Source organism: Malus sylvestris, chromosome 9 (genome assembly GCF_916048215.2).
Source record: "Malus sylvestris chromosome 9, drMalSylv7.2, whole genome shotgun sequence".
Taxonomy (NCBI): Eukaryota; Viridiplantae; Streptophyta; class Magnoliopsida; order Rosales; family Rosaceae; genus Malus; species Malus sylvestris.
Genome location: NC_062268.1, coordinates 18,691,722 through 18,717,647, shown reverse-complemented (window position 1 = coordinate 18,717,647; position 25,926 = coordinate 18,691,722). Strand labels below are relative to the sequence as shown.

Here is a 25,926-nt window from a genome sequence, read left to right as displayed (position 1 = left end):
CAAGTACAAATAACAGGAGTACTTAAACATAAATAATTCAATCGGACCCATAAACTTCATTCCCTCTTTCATTAATAAAGTTTGTAGCATCCAGGTGAGTTTGTGTTTAACTGTCCTGATAAATTGGTCACTGGATCAAGTGTTTCCATTGGTTGAGCCTGGTCGAAGAAATTGATCTCGACACCATTTTCCTTGAAGGAGGCTTGATACAGATCCACAGATGCTTTGGGGTGCGACAAGTGCGCGCCCATTGTCCGTTGCCACCACACCTATGGCAAACTCCTTCAGGATTTCTAGGAGTGTTCATATGAGCTTTTCCTTTATGGCAATTTGCATTTTTAAAGCTTGTGCCTGAATTATGCCTTGGAACCTGGTTGTGAAACTGGACACCATGGTTCTTGCCTTTCCCTTTCCACCGGCCTTGTTTGTGGCCACGTCCTCGTTTGTAATTATTGTCACGGGAGGATATGGTATTCCTTTCAAAGGAAGCAGCATTCACTTCTGGGAACGGTGTTGATCCAGTAGGTCGGGAATTATGGTTTTTCATCAGGAACTCATTGTTCTGTTCAGTTACCAGAAGAACAGATATCAGCTGGTTATATTCAGTGAAGCCTCGCGCTCTATACTGCTGCTGCAGGAACATTTTAGAGGCATGGAATGTGCTGAAAGTCTTTTCCAATAACATCTCCTCAGTAATAGTATCCCCACAGAGCTTCATCTGAGAGGTAATTCTGAACAACGCCGAATTGTACTCAGCCACTGACTTGAAATCCTGGATCCTTAGGTGAGTCCAGTCATAGCGAACTCTTGGAAGAATCACCATTGTCTGGTGATTGTATCTGTTTCTCAAGGCCTTCCAGAGGGCTAAAGAATCTTCAACCGTTAAGTACTCGCTCTTTAGTGCCTTATCAAGATGGCAACGAATAAAAATCATGGCCTTCGCCCGATCTTGAGAGGATGAGCTGCTCTCTTCCCTGGTGGTATCTTTAAGATTCGCTGCTTCCAGATGGATCTTGGTATCCAGTACCCAGGTAAAGTAATTCTTTCCAATAATTTCCAGGGCAGCAAAATCAAGCTTTACCAAGTTTGCCATTTTCTTTTCTGAAAGAAAAATGAGGTGTGTAAGAACTTGCAATAATATGTGTTATGGAGGAATATATTGTTAGAACTTCTGGTTCTTACAAATTTTTTATCTTCAGGCCAAAATGTTAAGTACTCGAAACTTCAGGCTCGAGATTTACATGATTAATGAGAAGGGCAATTGTACCACACTATTCTCATCGAAACAAGTATAGGATGGACGATTATTCCGCATCACTTTAAACAACAGAAAATTTAAATTTGTAGAGTAAGGTGGACGATTATACTGCACCATCTAAAATTGCAATAAAATTAAATATGTAAAGCAGGGTGGACGATTATACCGCACCACCTAAAATTGCGATAAAATTTAAATTTGCAGAGCAGAGTGGGTGATTATTCCACACCACCTAAAATTGCAATAAAATTTAAATATGTAAAGCAGGTAAATTTAAATATGCAAGATAGGGTAGGCGATTATACCGCTCAACTTAAAATTTGCAGTAAAACTAGATCTGCAGTCCAAGATAGGCGATGATATTGTACCATCTTGGATTGCATAAATAAACACTGGGTTAGTATTCAAGAGTTACACCAAACAAAAAATCAAAGATATAAGTAACTGTTAGGTTGAGAACTAGAAGTAAACATGGTCGAAACAGTTCTTCGCAAGGGTATATCTAGCAATTGAGGTAGAGGAAGAAGAAGAACAGTAAAAACCTTAGAGGAAGCATTCTTTTTTTCTTTTCTTCTTTCGGTGAAGGGAAATGAGAAATAATTAGAGAGTCGTGCTGATAACGTGTTATAAATAGACAAAAGTAGAGAAATAACCTTTGCTAAGAGCGAGGACGAAGTGGTGCAAAATATCACACTGACAAAAGTATTGCAGATATTAGAAAATGAGAGATACAGAGAGTATTATATTTCTTCATTTTCTCTTCTTGATGTTCTTTTTCATTGAACAACCGAAGTGCTCTATTTATAAAGCCACGTCAACGAAAACTTACTATTCAGATGTGATACTTTATTATATACATTACTATACACATGTGGGTAACCCACTATTTACAACAATTTTGGTTTTATTTGACTTTTTAGGCTCGATGGCAATTTCATAAATAATAGAAAGTTGTGTTAACAGATTTTGATTAATTTTTGTTAAGGGGCAAAGTTGGAAAAAAATTTTGATGTTGCATGCTGGGTTTTGCTTCTGCCCGTGGGACTTTTTTTTTGTGGTCTTTTGTATGTTATTTTTGTCCTTTTTATTAAATCTCAAACCTTTTTTATTAAATAAAAGTTGTACATGGTTTTTGGTTAAGAAAAAATTGGTCCAAACCATTTCATTAAAACTCCCTTTTATTAATCCATCTCGTCAAAATTCACTCTTTTATATTTATCTTCAATCTCCATTTTAATTATTCAATGATTTATATGTAGAATTTCTTTCTGAGCTTGCTAGAAGAGAAAAGGAAGCTGGGATATATCCAGAGCCAGAAGTAGACCTTTTCATGAAGGTAATATTTTATATTTACATATGTAATATTATATATATATTTCACACACAAACCCCTCGTATATACATTTAGTTATATCTAAATTTCAGGGTTGTTTTTTCTTTTTCAGGCTACTTCAATGGGAGGACTTGAGAGCAGTCTCATTACTGATTATACTCTCAAAGTAAGTAATTTGAAAAAAAAGCTTTACCCTAAACTAAAATGGTCCATCTTATCTTAATTTGCAAATTAATTGTCAATTAGTTATGGTTCAAGTATGTTATTCATCTAAACTATCTATTAGCAAACTCTCTTTGTGAATTAAAAAGGGTGTAAAGACAATTTGGTTTTTCCATCACCAGCATATAACTATATCATATCTCTTATTTTAAATTTTAAAAACTTTCAATTTAAATTTCTGTTAGATCCCACGTTCTCTCTTTCACATTTCTCTCCAAAAATAGAAGAAAAAAAAAATTGCTTCACTTACAAAACTTGCGGGCTTAGACTAGTATATAACAGCTCGATCGAGAAGAAGGCAGGCATTGGTTAGTCTGTCAGTCTCATAAACATGCACGTCTTAGTATTCTTAATTATTTAGATGGCAGATTTGGCTTTTTAGCTAAAATGGTCCTAAAGAATTGCATAACACATCACTTTGGTATCTGAGATTGAAAATCAATAGAAATGATTAATGAGATTGTCCACCATCCATTATTTTGATCATTCCGTTAAAAACTCCGTTATGTAGGCGTTACTTAACGTTACTTAATAGTCAAATTATTTTTGGGGTATGATATCCACACACATCTTTTTACTTCTCACACACCTCTTGTTAATTTATGTCCTTTGATCTTCTCCAATTCATTTGATCTGACAACCGAAAATTAAAAGGGTATGTGAGAAGTAAAACAAGGTGTGGGGATATCACACCATTATCCTTCCCAACCTACTTTGATGACTGCTTTGTGAGCTAGAGAAGTAGCCGCTACTTAACGTTACTTAATAGTCAAATTATCCTTCCCAGCCTACTTTGATGACTGCTTTGTTCTAAACACATTGCTGGATAGGGAAGCCCATGCTTACACTTTGGTTGTTGACAACCATGCTTTTGCAAGCAATTTACTAAAACACCCTTTAGAATTATTCTTTTTATTGTAATTTTTTTTAATGAAATGGTGATGAAGCATGAGCTCATCTTCTTGTAATTGCTAAGTAACATGATTTTTTATTGAATGGTACAGATTTTGGGGCTTGATATATGTAAGGACACAATTGTTGGAGATGACATGCAGAGAGTGGCCAGAAAAACCGAGAAACCACAGGTCAATTCCCACCTTTTGTCTTTCAGACTGTTTTTAGAATTTTAGAATAAAAAGGAATATATTTTTATCATCACTCTCAAGCATGGTATAAAATATCGATGATATCAGAAATATCGGTAGTAAAAAAACATGGAAATTTCGATAGAAATATTGGGATATTATCGATATCGAAAAAAATTGAATAAAAACTATGGAAATTGTAAGAAACACTTGGAAATTTTTATCGAAACTTTGGAGAATGTTTATTTAGTCAATTATCTATTAGTTTATCAAAAAAAAAATTAGAAGGAAATGCATTACATGATGGATTTAACTGATTTAAGTTGATTATATAGCGAGCAGGCAAACACTGTGAGTGTAAAAAATATGTAGTAATTAATGAAAAAAAGATTAAACACACCATAATCATTTATATATAATGATTTACTACAATATTTTACACTTTATACATTGCATGGTAAGATGCATGAGTGATTTAGTACCACATAAAGTTCTTATGAGGTTCAAAATTTTCACTATCTTCATCATCTCTATGTGTAGAGTAAGTTTATTGTGAAGAGTATTCATCAAATGATAAATTCCCAAAATAGTTTTGCATGTAATTGTTAACATGTCACTCATATAAATATAAATATTTTAGCATATTATCACTAAAACATAAGTGATGTATGGTGGTTACGGTGTTGGAGGAGTAAAATGAGAGGGGTTCAAATCCCCTTTGTGTTTTTTTTTCCTCCCTTTTTGCCATTTTTTTCTTTTTTTTCAATTTTTTTTTCAATTTTTTTTTCCTTCCTTTACATCGATATTTTCGATATTTTAGCGATATTACACCGATATTTTGACAAAATATTGCTGAAGTGTGAGCGAAATTATCGACATCGATATTTTCCGATATTATCGTCGATATTGTTGAAATTTGTACGATATGTACATGGATATGTTCCGAAATATCCGTGATTTGAAAAAACCGAAATATCCTTGATATTTCGTCAATATTTTTTTTCTTCTTTTTCTTTTTTTTTCCTTCCTTTACATCGATATTTTCGATATTTTAGCGATATTACACCGATATTTTGACAAAATATTGCTGAAATGTGAGCGAAATTATTGACATCGATATTTTCCGATATTATCGTCGATATTGTCGATATTTGTACGATATATACATGGATATGTTCCGAAATATCCGTGATCGAAAAAACCGAAATATCCTCGATATTTTGTCGATATTATCGATATTTCAGACTATGCTCTCAAGTGATGGTAAGAGTCATTTCCTTAATTATTATTATTTGGTAAGTTTAAATTTTGAGATTTGTGTTTATCCAGCATATGTATCTTGAAATTTAAACTTATTCAACAATGATAAATAAAATAGTTAGCATCATTGTCACTTCAAATTGGCGATCAATAGGGTCGTTGATCATATGATCTCATGTTGTAGACCAAAGATACTTGTGGATGGTTCACCAAAAACAAAAAAAAGATACTTGTGGATGGTGTCACACTTTGAATTTTCTTTGCAAAGTCGTCTTACGCACAGTAAGAACTGGAATTTTGATGCACTTTGAAAAACAAATGTCTTTGCAATATTCAAAAGGATTTTTTAATATTGTTTGATAAGCAATGACTAAATTTAACTGAATAATAGTATGGTAAATACCGTTTAAATAATTTTACACACGTCATTCTAAATCGCAAGTTAATTGCTATATTCTTGTATTTAAAAAAAGGTTGTATTATATATGAACGTCAAAAGTGCAAATGTTAAATTTTATACATTGCCGTACATGTACAATATTTTGAGAAAGTAATTAATACGATTAAATACAGGTGATATGATTGTTGGACCTACTAAAACATTGTTCATGGATGAGATCTCAACAAACCTTGATAACTCCATGACATTCCAAATCGTGAAGTGCCTACGACAAATTGTACATATCACTGAGGCTACGATCTTGGTATCTCTACTTCAATATGCTCCTAAGACATTTGATCTTTTTGATATATCATTTTATTATCAGAATGCTAGATCGTCTATCAGGGACCACGTGAGAACATATTAGAGTTCTTTGAGACATGTGGATTTCGATGCCTTGAGAGAAAGGGAATTGCCGATTTTTTACAAGAGGTATAATCATGATAAAATCTCACTTTAATATAAATATGTTGTGACACATCTTATTATAAATTAGGAGCAAGTGACATATTGCTTAAGACCCTCTTCCCAGAAAAACTTCCCTACCACCAGTTGCACACATTTACCTATATGTTTCTGTTTATCTTTTATCACGTGACTAGTCATGATAAAAGAGATGAACATATAATTGTATATAACTTGTTTGGTTGTACCTAATAATGCTTTCTCCCAACTTCTAGTCCAAAACAAGGAGTTGTAGCCCAATTGTTTAAAAGCATTTGTCATTCCACCGGAAGTCTCGAGTTCGACTTCCAGCCCTACCCTAATATCACTTATATAAAAACTATTGTTATATGCCTTTACATCCCATAACTCTGTCCAACCTTTTCAGGTTACCTCAAGAAAAGACCAAGAGCAGTATTGGGCAGACAGGACTCCATACAGATATGTATCGGTCAAGGAATTTGCAAACCGGTTCAAGCGTTTCCATGTCGGCATGAGGATAGCGAATGAGCTCTCAGTCCCATTCGACAAGGCTCAAAGCCACAAGGCAGCCTTTGTATTCAAAACATATTCAATACCCAAAATGCAGCTTCTCAAGGCATGTTTTGATAAAGAATGGCTGCTCATGCAAACGAACTCATTTATTTACATTTTCAAGACTGTCCAAATTATAATAGGGGCATTCATAGCGTTGAGGCTGAACTGAACACTAGAAATGAAGATGATGGAGCACTCTATGTTGGTGCACTTATCTTTGTCCTAATCGTAAACATGTTTAATGGGTTTGCTGAGCTTTCATTGACCATTGCAAGACTTCCTGTGTTTTACAAGCATAGAGACCTTCTTTTCCACCCTGCTTGGACTTTCACTCTTCCATCTGTCCTGCTTGGGATTCCTATATCCATCATCGAATCTACTGTTTGGACGGCCTTTACATAATACGTCATTGGATTTGCACCGGAAGCTAGCAGGTACCACATTTGTCTCTGTTTAATTTCATTTCTATGTATTTTGTTCGTAAATTAGATTTCCATCATTGAATAAGATAGTTTGTTCACCAACCAAATGTTTGATTGAATTTTTATGTTGGTCCTTTCGTCGGTAGGTAAACTATTTCATGTTATTTTGTATAGATACGTAGGCACAAAATTCTTGTTACTTTGATTAGGTACAATATTATACACACGTGTATGTAAGTCAATAAAATTGCAATTTACTCTTTTTCGCTTACTTCTGTATCATACCAGCATATGTGGGTTGAAAAGTTTCATGTCGTTGAGATACTAATTGCAGATATCAAAATATTTGCAGGTTTTTCAAGCAATTATTATTGGTATTTCTGATCCAACAAATGGCATCATCGCTATTTAGGCTTATTGCTGAAGTTAGCAGGACCATGATCATATCAAACACTGGCGGGACTCTCACTCTTCTAGTTTCATGCTTGGAGGTTTCATAATTCCAAATGGTTAGTTTGAGTTGCAAATTTACAACAACAACAACAAAGCCTTTTCTTACTAAGTGGGGTCAGCTGTATGAATCCCAGAATGTCATTGTGCTCGGTTCTGTGCCACGTCTTCCATTAGATCCAAGTACTCTACATCTTTATTGCAAATGTAGTTTTCAAAAATTAGTCAAAAACTAACAATAAGGGACCAAATTAGTATTTCACTGAATATTCAATGAGTTGCTTCATCTGTGACAGGTCAAATTCCAGATTGGTGGACGTGGGCATACTGGATTGCACCTTTGTCATATGGCTTCAATGCTATCTCAGTAAATGAAATGTATGCTCCGAGGTGGATGAACAAACGGGTACGCTAAACTTAAGCTCTTCCTTGCACATGTCGTTTATGAGATACATTTGTTTAACGTAACAAAAAGGCTAAACTTCTGCATTGAACTTCCTTGTGCTGCAGGCTTTAGATAATGTTACCAGCGTGGGTGAGGCAGTGCTTAATAACTTTGATGTTTACCACAACAAAACTGGTTTTGGATTGGTTCTGGCGCTCTTCTGGGGTTTATTGTTCTATTCAACTCCCTTTATACGCTCTCTCTTATGTACCTAAATGGTAAGAGTCAATATTCCTTTTTATGTCTAACATGGAATTTCTTCTTTCATTTAAACTTTTAAAGTGACAGTTTTTCATGGTTTTGTTTCAATAAATTAGCTCCTGGAAAGCCACAAGCCATCATATCTGAAGAAGCAGCAAACAAAATGGAGCTAGACCAAGAAGAATCAAAGGAAGAGCCAAGACTGAGAAGACCCCCATCCAAGAAAGTTTCATTGCCTCAATCATTATCATCTACTGATGGAAACAATACAAGTAGGAAACAGAAAAATATTGTCAATTGTAAAGGAACACATTGTTATCCGAGTTTCTTATTGGATTAAACTTTTCGTAGGAGAAATGAAAGTCAGACAAATGAGCAGTCGTTCTAGCTCTAGTGGACTGGATAGAAATGCTGATTCGTCTCTCAGAAGTCTCCAGTGGCGTTACCCCCAAGAGAGGAATGGTTCTACCTTTCACTCCTCTTGCAATGTCCTTCGACAGTGTTAATTATTTTGTGGACATGCCCTCTGTAATCTTTCTTTTTTTCTATATTTCACTCTTTGTTTATCTGAAACATTTTATTGTAGTCCAACTTCACTATTTAATTAGCTAACTTAGTTCACTATAACAGGAAATGAAGGAGGAAGGAGTAACAGAGGACAGGCTGGAACTACTTCGTGAAGTAACTGGTGCATTTAGGCCTGGGATCTTGACTGCCCTAATGGGCGTCAGTGGGGCTGGGAAAACAACTTTGATGGATGTCTTAGCAGGAAGAAAGACTGGAGGTTACATTGAAGGTGACATTAGAATTTCCGGGTACCCTAAGAAGCAAGAAACCTTTGCAAGAATTTCTGGTTACTGTGAACAAGCTGATATCCACTCACCCCAAGTTACTATAAAAGAATCGTTGATTTACTCAGCTTTCCTTAGACTCCCTAAAGAAGTCAACAACAAGGAAAAGATGGTAAAACCATGATTTGCACTGCTTCTCTGAACAACGCGTAGCACAATTATTTAAATGCTGAACTGCATATACTATATATATTTGCAGATTTTTGTAGGTCAAGTGATGCAACTGGTTGAGCTAGACAATCTCAAAGATGCTTTAGTAGCGCTTCCCGGAGTTTCGGGGTTGTTAACAGAACAAAGAAAGAGTTTAACGATTGCTGTTGAGCTTGATGCCAATCCCTCAATCATTTTCATGGATGAACCAACATCAGGTCTTGATGCAAGGGCAGCTGCCATTGTTATGAGGACTGTTAGAAATACAGTGGACACTGGGAGAACAGTTGTTTGCACAATTCATCAGCCTAGCATAGATATATTTGAGGCATTTGATGAGCTGCTACTGATGAAGAGAGAAGGACAAATTATCTACTTAGGAGGACAAGTTATCTACTTAGGACCACTGGGCCGCAATTATCACAAGATTGTTGAATATTTTGTGGTATTTTATCTGCGTGCAACTTTTTTCATATCTTAATTTTGTAAAAAGAAATCAAAGGATTGTCATCTAAGTCTATACTTACCGACTTAATTCCAGGCGGTTCCTGGTGTGCCAAAAATCAAAGAGAAGTATAATCCAGCTACATGGATGCTTGAGGCGAGCTCAACGTCAATTGAGGTCCGGCTTGGAATGGACTTTGCTCAATACTACAAATCATCTGGCTAGTATCAGTAAGTAGAAAAAAAAATTGTAAATAATACTATTTAGTTGCAGGGTTCGGAATTGGCTAGTTTTTTGGAAAATATAAAACTTATATTCCAATATTTATGACCAGGAGAAACAAAGCCTTAGTAAATGAGTTGAGCACACCACCAGCAGGAGCAAACGACCTCTATTCCCCCACTCAGTTTTCTCAGTCGTCATGGAAGCAATTCCAGTCTTGCCTCTGGAAGCAGTGGTGGACATATTGGAGAAGTCCTGACTATAACCTTGTCAGATTCTTTTTTACCTTGGCAGCTGCCCTTCTCCTAGGAAGTATTTTCTGGGATGTTGTATGTGCTATGTACTCATTTTTTTAACTATTTAAAATTTTTTGTTCAAGAGTTTTCCAAACACGAATTACTTGCTCATTATAATTTTTTCCTTATCCAGGGAAAGCAGTTCTGATTTGACCATGATTATCGGGGCTATGTACGCTGCTGTTCTTTTTGTTGGAGTTGATAACTGCGCAATGGTGCAGCCAATTGTCGCCATTGAAAGAACAGTTTTCTACTGGGATGTAATCTGCATTACCTTGTGCACTGGCACAGGTGAGGGGCAAATAAATACTTACGTTAACTCACATTTTGATCGTATATAGTATTGATCCTAGTTTCACATAACACACTTATTGTGGAGCCAAAAATAATCACAAGGCGACACGTGGATTTTTTAGTAAAAGAGGACCAAACCACCCTTGAGGCACACCGGGATTCCTACACACGAGCAGCTCAAAAATGCTCCAAAGAGGTAACAATTCAATATTCATCTCATCAAATTCCCTTTTTTGCAAAGTAACCTCTAAAATAATATTAATTGGTAAATTAATAGATTAATTACCCAATTAATCCATTAATTACCTATTAAATTATACAATTTAACCTAAAAATTGTTAAAGGGCCGGCCACTTCCTTTTCATCCTCACCTTACTTTTCTCCATTTTATTACCCCATTTATACAAATAAATAATTTTGTAACCTCTCATTTACTTCTTTCATACTTAATTAGCCAATAAATTGGCTAATTAAGCCAAAACCATAACAACAAAATCCCTTCAAAAACCGGCCACTCCTAGCCCTATAAATAGGCTCCTATTTTCACCAAACACTCATTCCAACATTTTGGCAAAAATCTCAAAAAACTCTCCAAATACATTTCTCTAAATTCTAACTTTGACATAGGAGGTTCTTCGGCCAAAGCCCCCCCCATTCATCGTGGGCACGTGAGGCTCTTGGCCTTGACCAAAGGTGTTAATTGTTTTGTAGGTGCAATTTTGTCCAAGAAGAAGAAGGCGGAAATTTGCATCCACAAATTGGTACTTTCATTGAGAGTTGAGATTCACACTCGTAGAAGACTCAAGCAAAAAGGTTTTTTCTCTATTTTCTCTATTTTCTAGTCCACTTGTATTTTTCGTACGTTCTTATTATTAGAATTTTTTATTTGCCAAAATTCTTTGATAAAACATAAAAGAGAAATACAATGGCTAGAAATTTAGAAAATTCCACAAGTGAAAATTCCAATATTCAAGAAATGGGACCGCGGTGATCTACGAGACTAAACGTGATCTTAGGGGGAGCGGCGCCACCACCACAAGGCTCCACCATGGCAACCACCGAGGTGGCCACCATGGCAATCACCCGCGGCGAGGTCCATGGCTCCACCACTACGGCCCAAGCTGTGTTATCCAAGGCCCATGCCACCAAAGCCACGGCCTAAACCATGTCACTTCATGCCCAACGTGAGCCCAGTGCGTTTCCAATTCGAGCCCAAGCCTCGCATTCGCATGCATCACGCATTAAGCAGCCTGCTTCCGTGACCCAACCTGTTTCCATAATCCAACCTGCTTCTGCAGCCCTACCTGCTTCCGCGACCCAGCTTGCTTCCGCGACCCAGCCTGCTCCCGTAATTTAGCTTGCTCCTGCAGCCCTGCTTGCTCCTGCAGCCCTGCCTCCCATGGTTTCCAAAGCAGCTCAAGTTGGACCGAGAATATCTCAACTATTTGGAGCAACCATTAAGCCGGGGGCATTTTCACCATATTTCTCCGCGGATTTGACATTTCCCAATTCAAATCTTGCACCCGGAGTCTACCACACTTCTATTGCTCAAGGAGGCACATTCCTTCCAAGCTCTTCCATTCCAAATGGTGAACAACACTTGTCACGACAAGTCATAAAGTTGACGAGCACCCTTGCACAATAGACAACCTTGGTGAATCAACTCTTACAACGCACCGAGATCCAACGTGCCCTAGATGAGGTGTCCCTAAGTAGGACAAGGGCAAATGAACCTCTCCACCAGCGTCCCAGTAAGTAGCCTATCAACCAGCCACGATCCGAAAGTTCTGGTAGTTTACGTTCCCGCTTAGGTCCTTGGGATAGCGTATACTCTCATCTTAGCGCGCGGAGGAGTGTGCATTCCCAATCAAGCCCACGGACGAGCATACGTTCACGGTTGAGGTCACACTCCGATTATCAACATGGACAACCTTCCAGGCGAATTGTTCATTCACAATTAGGCTCGCAAGGAGCATTCTCTACCTCGCATCGGAGTAGGCAGCACGGCAGACGGAGAGAAGTAGTTGATGAGTAGATTTTATATTATATATTTTACCCTAATCTTAGTATATTTTGGTTAATATATTGGAAGAATTTTGATACTTTGAATTGTATTTTCAATATAGGACTTCCGACTTCCTCTGGAGCAAAACAGGATCAAATGGACGAATTTTGGAGTAATTCCAGTTGGATGACGTTCGTGAGTCACTTAGCTTGATCGTATCAAAATTTGGGATTTTTCTACCAAGCGGGTATTTTCTGGCGATGAAATAAAGAAGCAGTGCGCAGTGCTGGAAAATGACGTTTTTGGGCTTAAATTGCGTTTTTGGAGCCCAAGATGACCTCGGATGGGTTCGTGGCCTTCTGGAAAAGTGTTCCGAATATTCCAAACATTAAATCCAGCTATATTGGGCCTGTTTTGGAGCAGCTTATGGGCCAAAACGTGGCTGTTCAGATTTTAGACGAATTTTACTATTTTTATTTAGGGTTTTTATTAATTTTAGTTGGCTAGGGTTTGTGTGGTGGCTTAGCAAATATATTGCTTGGCCGTCTACAGTTTTTTAAAAACGCTTTCTTTTATGCAATTTTGGAGACAGAGAATTGTTAGGGTTTTGAAGACTTTTTACTTGAAGGTGCTTTCAATCCTTTTCTTAATAGATATTTCTATGATTTCAATTATGAATATGCGGAACTAATTTCTTTTGCTAGGGCGAAGCCTTGAACCTTAGCATGAATATGTGATTTTTATTTAATTGCTTATGATTGATTGCATGCATATTTTGAATTGTTAATCACCGGGATAAAAACTATCTAATTGTCTTAATGCCTGATCACCATTAGGATCTTTAGAAAAGTAATTTGATGCAATTTTGGTCGGAAGGTTCCCTGAAATTGACGCTGGCTTCTTGTGATTAATAATTGTAATTTCACTTAGGATGAATATCACGTCTTAAGGATTGCATGGTTTTTCAAAGGATTTTCATAAAGCATAATGAGTCTTTCATGTTCAGATTTGATCTGAACGTCCGGACGGATTGCATGTTAGATATACGTTCTATGTTGGAGTTTCCAAGTAGAATATGAATTAGGAAAATCTAACCTTCAAAGTAGCATGTATAGATCATAAGTAATGGGTAAAAATTCATAGGATTGCTAGGTGATGGTGGAACCCTAGTGCTTTCTTAATTTGATTTTCTCAGAACTGTTTTCTTCTCTAGTCCTAATATTGCAGATTGTTTATTTTAATTCATTAAATTCGTTTTTATTTTAATTAGGTTATAAAATCAATCACTTCAATTTTTACTTTACAATAATTAAATGGAATCTGATTAGTTCGAATTATTTAATAATCCATGTGGAGATGACCTTGCGAAATCCGTTTATACTACAATAACCTTGTGATTCTTGCAAGTAAAATAGGAGATTTAAGCCCGTTCACATAAGTAGTAAAAATCCCTATCAAGAAAATGGCGCCGTTGCCGGGGATTATTTAAAATAATTCCTACTAATCAGATTTTCAATTCGTTATTGCTGTTTATACATATCTAAAAAAAAGAAAAATTTTAATTTTCGTTTTTGTTTTATTTTTCTCAGATTACAACTCTTGGTTAATTATTTTTGTATATATCTTTTTATTTAATTGCTGATTTTGTTTGGTTGGTAAGTTACAATTTGTTTTTTTTTTAGCAATGCAACAATGGAATTTGCAGTGCCCCCTGAATTCAATCTAACACCCGGTGGACCACCTCTTTGGGTGTCATTAGCAGAAAAGGGTTATTATGGATTTAAGCCTACAGTTTGTGCTCTTTGCAACTCAAGGACCCATGATATTTTACAATGTCCTGAGAGGAAATATTTTCCAGATTATGTCCACATGCACCGCAGCTGCGGCATGGAGGAGTCGAGCATAGGAAAGAGCAGCCCAAACCCATAGGTCACGACCGGGGGCAGTCGAAAATTCCATTGCCCCAGCAGAGGCAAATTCAAGAAGTTGATAGGCTCATAACTGAATGACTGTGCAATTTCCAACGAAACAAGGCTGCTGACGATGCGCTTCGACGAGACATGACCAACATAAGCATGTCACCATTCACGAATGAGATCGAGTGGATAGATCCACCTCGCGGGTTCACTATGCCTCACTTCATTCCATACAAGGGAGACGAAGATCCGGATCGACATCTCAAGTATTACCGCAGTACCATGATCCTCTACAGGAACAACGATGCGCTTATGTACAAAATTTTTGACAACTCTACAAGGCGAGGCGTAAGACTGGTTTCACACTTTACCGCCGCAGTCGATCCGGAGTTTTAACGAACTTTCCTTTGTTTTCACTAAGGAGTATTCGTCTAACCGCTTAATCAAAAGGACATCCGACCATCTCTTCAGCATCGTAAAAGACCCTCAGGAAACAATTCGCGACTATGTCAAGAGGTTCAAAGTGGAGAAGGCCAAGATTGTTGGCTACAACGAAGACATAGCAACGACATCATTCAGAAATGGGCTTCCCACCGAACATCCTTTATTCGGAAAATTGATCATGGGAGAAAAATTAACCCTAGCAGCTTCGTATGCTTTGGCAGAAAAGCATGCATTATGGGACGAGGCCAAACAGTCTAACAAAAACGAGTAGGAAAAGAAGCACATGGAATGTTCCCCGACCAGAGAAGACTCAGTGCTTGAAACATTCACCAAGTTCACAGTTTCAATAGGCCAAATTCTCCGCAAGCTCAAGAATGAACCTTGGTTCAAATAGCCGCCACCCATGAAAGGCGATCTTACTAAGCTAGATCATACAAAATATTACGCATTCCATCAAGGACCAGGTCACACTACCAACATCTGCCTGAAGTGGAAGCAGTACCTTGAGAAGCTGACAAATGAGGGCCGATGCGACGAGTATCTTGACAGGTCAACAAAACGGCCTACACAAGCAGGGGAAGTTCCTATCACCCCCTGAACCACGTTTGGATTTTTTCCAAATAAGTTCAAAGACTCAAGCAGCTCGACGAACAAGGCTTCACAAGCCGAAGAATATCCAGTTTGTTATGCAGTTTTCTACCTTCCAGCATAGTTGATTTATTTCTTTATTCTCAATGAAGATTCAAGAAGTTATTCATAAGTCTAGCTTAACTGATGTCCACAACAACTGCTCAAAACCCTTTATAGGTCTGCTCTCCAGTGCGAGAGGTTAAACTAATTGCTCTCCAGTGCGAGAGGGTAAACCAAATCCTTGACACCCAAAAGGGTATGCTCTCCAGTGTGAGAGGTTAAACTAATTGCTTCGACACTTCATCTTTAGCAACTCCGATCTTGGCAGCTTTATCCTTGACTGCTCCATTTACGATAGCTGAGAAATCAAACTCAAGCAGTTTCCTCATTTTTGGCAAGCAGCCCAGACGTGGCAGCCCAAACTGTTGTCCATGCCACGCCACTTCCTCGGCCCATGCCGAGCTAATCCTTGGCTTCAATCAAGCCGAGCAACACAAACAATGGCCCCTACCACACGACATCCTTGGCCATGCCAAGCCGACTTCTGGTCCTTTCCAGCCGACGTGCCGCACCGCCCCGACGGTTGCCCTGTGGCAGCACCTCCCAAGATTTTCCTTACATCGGTGCGGCGCAGAAAAGGCAAAGAAAGCAACGAAAGACGGTCCTTTGCACGAACAAGATGTAGAAGATTGCTAGATGAGAGGGAACAAATATCCTCTAAGCTTTCTCTCTCTTATAGGGTAAAATAAATCACTCTCCAAAGTTGATTTAACAACCCACTTAAGGTGGACTTAAATAGGCTTTGAGAGAAATTTATTTCCCTTTCCTAGAAGTATCTAATTTCACATTAAAGAGGGAATCTACATCAAAATAGGAAGCAGTCCTAAGTTTCCTAGAGCAAGAAGATTTCTACACCTGCTGCCCTTTCCTACGAGCAGCCCAGCAGGTGTGGGGGCATTTGTGGAGCCACAAATAATCAAAAGGCGACACGTGGATTGTTTAGTAAAAGAGGACCAAACTACCCTTGAGGCACACCAGGATTCCTGCACACGAACAGCTCAAAAATGCTCTAAAGAGGTAACAATTCAATATTCATCTCATCAAATTCCCTTTTTTGCAAAGTAACCTCCAAAATAATATTAATTGGTAAATTAATAGATTAATAACCCAATTAATTCATTAATTACCTATTAAATTATACAATTTAACCTAAAAATTGTTAAAGGGCCGGCCACTTCCTTTTCATCCTCACATTTCTCACTTTTCTCCATTTTATTACCCCATTTATACAAATAAATAATTTTGTAACCTCCCATTTACTTCTTTCATACTTAATTAACCAATAAATTGGCTAATTAAGCCAAAACCATAACCACAAAATCCCTTCACAAACCGGCCACTCCTAGCCCTATAAATAGGCTCCTATTTTCACCAAACACTCATTCCAACATTTTGGCAAAAATCCCAAAAAACTCTCCAAATACTTTTCTCTCTAAATTCTAACTTTGGCATCGAAGGTTCTTCGGCCAAAGCCCCCCCCCATTCTTCGTGGGTGCGTGAGGCTCTTGGCCTTGACATAAGGTATTAATTGTTTTGTAGGTACAATTTTGTCCAAAAAGAAGAAGGCGGAAATTTGCATCCACACTTATAAGTCCGATTTTTGTTGCTATATAAAAAATTGTCATCTGACTCAAATAAACCATTTGTATGACATGCAGGTCATTATTGAAATACCATATGTGTTTATTCAGACCACTTATCATACACTGATAGTATATGCTATGGTGAGCTTCCAATGGAAAGTAGAAAATTTCTTCTGGTTCTTCTTTATCAACTTCTTCTCCTTCCTTTACTTCACATACTCCGGCATGATGACTGTTTCCATCACACCGAACCACCAAGTAGCAGCCATATTTGCCGCAGCTTGCTATTCAGTCTTCAATCTCTTCTCCGGTTTCTTCATTCCAAGACCAGTAAGTACTAGTATTCTTCTTCCCACAACCATATACTTTAATTTAAATTGGATTATAAATGATGCTGGGATTTATTGGTCCACATTGATCAACAAAATCACAGCGACCATTTTCCAACTGATTAAAATCCAATGGTTTAAGTTTTCTGAATTGTGTTTGAATCTCAACTATTGGATTTTGATTTAACAGTTGGTGACTCCGGATTTTCGTCCCCAATGGTGATCAAGTGATTAAAACTCGTTATATATGTATGTTAACACGAATTATTTATCTTTTGAATTTTCAGAAAATACCCAAATGGTGGGTTTGGTACTACTTGATATGTCCCGTTGCATGGACGGTGTATGGATTGATTGTGTCACAGTATAGAGACATTGAGGAGACCTTTACAGCACCAGGGATAACACCTGGCACAACTGTGATACATAGAAGACCACTTCGGATTTAAATCAAATTTCATGGGACCAGTGGCTGGAGTTCTAGTTGGATTCGCAGTCTTCTTTGCCTTCATGTTTGCTTTCTGTGTTAGGACACTCGACTTCCAAGTTAGGTAGAGGAACTCTTTGTATACCTTATACCTGTTATATAACTATATATGTGGTTGTGTTACAAAAGTGAGATATGTAATATATGTAAGAATGTACCAAGAAGAATACAGGAGGTCGTTCCTTAAACATGAATTGTTCCCTTGAGAGAGTAATTGTGATCCCTAGTGTTATTTTTGTTATAAATGATGAATTTAGTTAACGTCTCGTTGAGATTGTATCTGAAAGGCTCATGCATATTTTTCTGAAGCTACCACGGTGAAAGATGAGTTAGTTAATATGGCAAAAGCTATTACAAGGACATAACTAATAAAAAAAAGAAAAGATCAATTGCACACAAGCGACATTGGAATCGAATCACGCTGCTAGAATATATATTTATAATGGTAAAGTCAGAATTGGGACCTAACCCTGGATTTTCATGTTCTCACTCTCTTAGATGAGAGATTTTTTAGTGTGACGAAACAAGGAGTGATGCACTCCGTGTCACTATACAAATTGTGGGATATGTGTGTTAAAAAATTAATAACTTAAAAAAAATATTTCCATCACTTGTATAAAAACACGTGGTGTACCACCTGTGTTTCGATCACAATGAAAAATTTCTCCTCTCACACAATAGCTTTCACGTTCTTCTTACTTAATTTATGGTTTGAAAGGAATGATGGGCTATGCTAGCACTTGCGATGTCACCGTCGTAGGTTGAATGCAGTTAGCGGCGGATCCAAGAAAAAATATTTGGAGGGGTCACATGTAAAGCTCACAAACATTTCTTAGACATATAATAACTTTAAAAATTAAGCCATAATTCCATCATTCATAATTTATAGAACAAGTTACAATTGTCCACAATGTGTTTTCATATTTTGAAAACACGCATCATAGCTTCATTACCGATGGAAGAAAAAATATTGCTCTCGGTATAAACCACAATGCTATCACTCAACTATTGATCTCTCATTCGGTTATGCAATGAACATTTTACAATATTCATGGCGGAAAAGACTCTCTCCACTGAAGCAATAGCAACATATAGAATTAAAGCCAATGTAATTAGCAAGTAAACATGATTATATACTATGTTCCTCGCCATCTCCACCATTTTTTTTTTGCTAGACTACCAATTCCTTTCAATTGAGAAAATTTACTCTTTCAACGCATAACAAGAATATAATGGTCAAGTTATATTTAAAAACAAAATTAGAACAACAACTCCTCTTTGGCATTTTACCAAGCAGTTAGAGGGCATATATGAAGGACAACTCAAACCTTCAAATAAGCAGCACCCAAGTCATATCCATGGAGATTCATCGTAATTTGGAGGGTCAGTTGACCCTTCTTACCCCTTAATGGATCTGCCAGTGAACACAGTTAAACACTGTTAAAATGAAATCCTGTTACTAGTGAGTTTGTAGCTTTCTAAAGAGAAAGCTCCTCTTTCTCTCTAAAAACAATCCCACCTTGTTCCGCCCTTAGTCGCTCCTCTGGTTGCCTTTTTGAGAGTCCTTTTTTGCTGTTTTAATTTCGTTACTTTTTCACCCTTCCTATCATTTTGTCATCATTTTTTTAAACTCAAACTTCCATCCTCCAATATACCTTCCCTCTACCTCCCATCTTCATAATACATCCCACCCTGACCCTTGATCATATATATGAGCAACGAACCGAAGATGGATGCCAGATTCATTTCTTTTTATCAATGCCCCTCCCCCGACAGACATTGTCCGATTTTCCTTGAGGCCAAATGTTATGAGGGTTTTGCCAAGGTAAAGGTTTTTTACATACTCCTTAGCCTCGTCATTTTCCATCTGTTACTGTATTGGTATATCCTTTCAGGGGTTGGTGAAAGTGATTTGGATCCATTAACTATCTCTTAGTTCGACGTTTCTGATGGCATAGTCCGGTTGTGTTGTACTTTTGGTTGCGGGTTTGTAGTTTTTGGGTTGCAAAGTTTGGGTCCATTTGACCACTTGATCGTTTTCTTCAGCGTGGCTGCCTTGTGACTGCTAACAAGTCATTTGCACCGGTGGCAATAATTGTTTACTGCATTTAGATGATAAAGATGAGGGTTTTGTTAGTTTTTGTCTGTTTTCTTATTAGGTTTGGCTGTATGTGTATTTGGATTTCCCCATTATGTTTTGGGTTGTTTTACCGTTCTTTGTGTTTGCCTGGTTTTTTTTTTTTCCTTAATGAATGATACTTTTTGACAAATGTAAATTAGAAACTTGATCTTTGGTATCTGAAAATCTAATATCTAGGTATCCTAAATTAGTATCTACATATCCTAAATCTAAACCCTAAATCCTAAAAAACTAAATGGTGATGTAACCTTTGTCAAAGTGTGGAGTATGCAATCACAAGCATTGGCATAATTTTTTTCACATTTTTTGCACTTGTAAATTAATTATTTTGAATTATCACACATTCTCAACTCCATCTAAAAGCACCGTTCACTAGGGTTTGGATGGTTTTAAAAATCCAATTGTTGATGTATCCATCATCAAAGCGTAGAGCATGCAATCACAAATGTTTACATATTTGTTTCCCATTTTTCACATTTGTAGATTAATTATTATGATTTTTTTAATGTATTTTGATTTTTCTTACAAAAGACCAAAGCACATTAAAAAATTTATAATAATTAATTTGAAAGTGTGAATAATGTGAAAAAAAAATGTAAACGCTCATAATCGCAACCTCTACGCTTTGACAATGGTATATCTCGTTTGCGTTTTTAACACCCTCCAAACCCTCATGGACTCCATTTTTAGGACGAGTTCGAAATATACAAAAATTTATAATAATTAATGTACAATTGTGAAAAGTTTGAAAACATATTCATGTCATAACCCATACATTAATAATGTATTGTACTCCTGATAAGTGTGAAATGATCAAAATGCCCTTGGTGTGCGTATCTTGAATAACTATGGATGTTTAAGGGTTAGTTTGGAGTTGTTGTGCTGTGAAAAAAAGTGTTGTTTTCAGAAGTAGGGGTAGAGCTGCTTCTGGTTTCTGCTGTTTTGGACCCATGATTTTGATAAAAAGAACTTCTTCTTCTTTTTTCCACCGAACACAATTTTAGCCCCAAATTTCTTTTTTTAAAAAAGCTACTTTTAAAATAATTTCAGTAATGCCAAACCAGTCATAAGTTTAATTCCAATTTCTCATGCTTTCTAATTTTGTTAAATTAGTTTTCATACTCATGAGTTCGTGGGCGAAAGCGGAATAGAATTCGGAACTACAAAGATTGAGTTATAATTTTTTAGTGAAGAAGGGCAATCTAGTAATTTCAATTGAATAATTTTAAGTGGGTCTTAACCCCACTCTCCTTTCTTCTTTCTCATTCCTGTAATTATCCCTTTCTCGAACTCTCAACTCTCTTACACGCTCTCTAAACCATCGTGAAGAACCACCCAAACCACCACCAACTCCGACCAAATTCCACCTTGAAACCACCATATTTAGGCTGTGAGTGACTTGGGGATCACGAGAGTGGTCTTGCATGTGAGAAATGGGGTCGGGGAAGGGACGAACTCATTCACTGAGGCTCTCCCGACAAGCTCGAGTTTGAACCCTACGAATCCGAGGTCTCGTTGCTGATCCCTCGATCATTTTCATGGATGAGCCAACATCATGTCTTGATGTAAAGGCAGCTGCCATTGTTATAAGGGTGGTTAGAAATGCGCTAAACAGTGGTAGAACGGTTGTCTGCACAATTCATCAGCCTAGTATAGATATTTTTGAGTCCTTTGATAAACTCAAGTGAAGCATCCAGAAGTATACTCATTTGATCTTAATGTATTTTTTTTTTCCTACGATTAGGAGCATTTTTCCTGCTGGGTTTTTACTACCCAAATAGGTTTTAACGAGACACCCATCCTAGGCTGATCATACCTTTGTGAGTTTGCTACTTGCGTCAAGAAGACATATTGTTTTGATTTAATGCAATTTCTCACGTTTCTCCTTAGACTATGAATTTTCATCCCACTTTAGGTTTTACCATAGTGAGGTTTTGTGAGTTTTACCTTTTATGCATTCTTTCGTTAATTTGAGACTTGCATTCGTTCATTGTGCTAACAACTCCATCAACTGAACTTATTTCATCGTTGAAGACCTGATGCGTCCTTTACTTGAGTATTTACACACTCAAGGGGGAGTGTTACAGTCCTAATTAGGTTAGGAATGTAATTGTGTAAATCCTAGGAAATCCTTATGGGATTCCATCATATGTTACACTTTAGATATTATCTTATTAGAGTTGTAATCCTATTGGGGGTAATGAATTAACCTTCCCTACTACTATAAATAAAGGCACAATGGGGGTGAGAAAACACACCTCAGAGATCACCCAATTCTCTCTATGCTTGCCGCAACCTCTCTCTCAATCTCTCTATAATTCTTTAGTTAAATAGGCCTACAATAGTAGTCGATTTTGAAGTAATAAAGTGTGAGAAATATTAGTGTTAAGTTTTCATCTATTACAATGAAGTTCACGAGGCTTTGGAGAGTTTTACAAATGAAGTTCACAAGGGTTTGGAGGGTTTTTTCTTATACATATTCTACTTTTGACATTTAAGCTTATATCTAACATGCAATCTGTTTGTGAAATTCTGATCAAATATAAACATGTGAGACAAGTTAAGTTTTGTGAAAACCTTTTGAAAAACCATGCAAACCTTAAGATTGTGATATTTAACTTCAGTGAACTTACAATTTCCAACCACAACCAATTTCAGGGTAACATTCCAACAGAAATTGCATCCAATTACTTGTCTAAGCATTCTAATGTTACCAAAGCATTAAGATACATAGATAGCTTAAAATCAATGATCGAAAAGAAACTACATATTTATACTAACCCTCCCTAGCAAAATAGAAATAATTAGACATCATCATAATTGAATATCAAAATATTATTAAGAAAAAAAAAAGAGAGAAAACACCCTTAGTACAAATTGCAAATCGCCAAAAGCTACTAGACCGAATTCCAAAGTTGCGTGAGAACCCTAAAGCTTCAAAGCTCGGTTATATATTTTAGAAGTAATTCAAATCCTACCTAAAATATAAAATAATATAATTTAAAGGGTACAGTCCTATTCTTATTTGGAAAACTGGGTAGTCAAAAACCAATTTGCATCTTGACCAAATCTGCATAAAATCAAGCATGCAAGGTGCTGTTGGAAAGCGTAGGACGTCTCCTACAAATTTGCACAAGGGAAGTTTATCCAAAAATGTTATATTGACTGACTTTAACATCAAAACGATCCAAAAACGTCAATGATTTCAACACACTCATCTGCCTTCGTTTAATTGCCTTGATCAAATGGTTTAGAATTAAGGGCTGAGATTTTGATGTAATCATCTTCACTCCATTAGAAATCGGCTCCAATTAGAATCACTCCAAAATTTCATCATTTACTTTTTGACACTGGTAGAAAAAACAGCTCGGTTATATATTTTAGAAGTAATTCAAATCCTACCTAAAATATAAACTAATATAATTTAAAGAGTATTCTTATTTGGAAAACTGGGTAGTCAAAAACCAATTTGCATCTTGATCAAATCTGCATAAAATCAAGCATGCAAGGTGCTGTTGGAAAGCATAGGATGTCTTGTCACGCCTCGATCCCGACATACGTCTAGTATCGACACGTGACGTCACGAAATATCCGTATCTCTAACATACTCCGTCTTCCGGATATGTGCAAACACAACTCACGATCCAACTACATAGTAATTTTTCGTACACTTTATGGCTGCATCTACCCTAAATAGGGATCAAGCCATTCATGGTTCATTATTTCACTACACTCGAATATTTATGTCCCAACAATGTACCACAATGCATATCATGCAATATTTCAAAGAACAAACGACGAAGCACAATCATATTCTCTAGCCATATTTATCAACAAGGCTAATCATAACAATAACAATGACATCCAACATAACAATCTCACATGACGTTTAACATTTCCACTTCATCCATCACATAAATCATCATGTTTCCCACATAAAATCCCAATTGATAGTGTGTAACATCTTAAAGAATTAACAATGCACAATATTATTCTCTAGAAGCACTGATCAACTAAAATAATCATAATAACAACACTCATATCCAGCGTCATTCCACAATCCCGTCAATTAATCAATTCATGAATCAAAGATGCACGATCTTAGCATTTAATTATGTTAATCAAACAATGTGATAACATATCAATTCACGAATTTAACCAAGGAACTCTATATAATTCCCTACTTGGATTATGAATAATAACATGGTAATTCTAATTTTTATTCACAAGGTCTATTGTGGGTAATTCCCATTCACTCGAATCTAGGGTTCTAGACTAACCTTATGGAAATGAACAAGAGCAAGGATTCTCGACAGTCAACAGAATCCAAAATATATAGCGGTTCTCGTAGTCTACCCAAATATATGACATGTATAGTCAGTGCCTACATCAGGGGAATGGTGCACTGGCCAACCAGAACTCGGATAAACTGCGAAGCACGGTTGAGTGACAATAATACAAGTATGTGATATTCAATAAAAGAAAGACCATCAATCAAAGTTTATAAACCTCGAATATAAATCATATTTTTACAAAATCATGGTTAAGTCACTGGAAACTCTGAAGGAGTCACCCAGACATCCAACGGTTTTTCTAATTCAAATACAAGATTCTCAAAAACTATTGTTCATATATACATTAAAAACTAGGGCTAGATGGACGCAGTTCGGCCGAAGCCTACATAAGTAACCAAACAAGAAGTGGCCTCCCAAAGCGGATTAACCAAGCAGAGCCACCCCTGAGAACGTAACCAAGTAGGTAGTGACCCCTCGATGTGGATTAACCAAGCGGAGTCACTCTTACAACTGTTAGAAAGTGATCACCCAAAGTGGATTAACCAAGCATGATCACTCCTAAGCAAACATGACCATAAGGATCGCCCAACGCATATTAACCAAGCACGATCCATATATAGTATGGTCGCCCAATGCGGAACAACCAAGCAGGACCACCCCAATGTGGATTAACCAAGCAGGGTCATAGTCCTCTACTAGCCCTCAATTTACAAAACATTTCAATATGCAATTCGAATCACTTTTCCACAAATATTACCAATCCATGAATCAAATCACATTTAATAAAAATAGATCGATGGCTAATTATAAAAGAATCACAAAGGATATTAATATAAAGAATCGGGTAATCATCATATCACATATGTTAAAGTCACTCACTGAGACAAGTCAACAAAGCTTCACTAAGTCTCTAGTAATACTAATTTTTGTAATTCAAATGGTTCATGACCTGTTGACCAAAATCAATGGTGGGGTCCACACCCTAGCAATTTAATCCGGAAGATCCAGGCATCATAATCTAGATCCATAACTTCCTAAGGTCCACATTATGCTCAAAGAACAACATACTAAAATCTCATCGCGATTCGACGGTCGGATCTCTGCCAATTGCTAGAATTAGGTGGCGGTTAACAATTAATTTTACTAACTTAGAAATCCAATTCAGGAAGATCCATACGTTGGATTCCCAATCTGTTAGTTCCAGCTATCCTCAAATATTACGTTCTATAATGCATGAAAGTTTGGTGACAATCCAACGGTCGGATCGTTGATTCAAATTTTGATCAAGTGATGTATCATAATGAAACTAAGTTCAAACAATCAAACCACTTCATAAGGATATCAATTATGAAATTCAGGGCATCTAATTGGACTTAGAAAGACATCGTCACCCCACTGGCCACGCACTGCCGCGGGTGGCAGTCGGCCGCCCCGACTCGCCAAAAAATTCAACTATTTCCAAAAATTACCAAATTTTACAGAAAAATATATCTCAGTGAGTGGAGCAAGTTTCATACCTGTGGCCTGGTCCAATTTGGTCGGGAAAAGCTCCAATTTCCCTTGAACCAGCCGAAAAACCTAGAAATGGGTGTTCCTCGATTCATCACCAAAACGAACTTCGACGCCTTATCCAATGCTTGGGTCTTGCTCCAGGGGTTGAGGGGAGTCTATTGGTGGTGG

At 37.0% G+C, this 25,926-nt stretch overlaps 1 pseudogene; it reads left to right on the top strand.

Moving 5' to 3' along the window:
- The first annotated feature begins 1,729 nt into the window (after window positions 1-1,729).
- LOC126633859 (ABC transporter G family member 36-like) lies at window positions 1,730-17,879 on the top strand (annotated as a pseudogene).
- The last annotated feature ends 8,047 nt before the right edge of the window (window positions 17,880-25,926 follow it).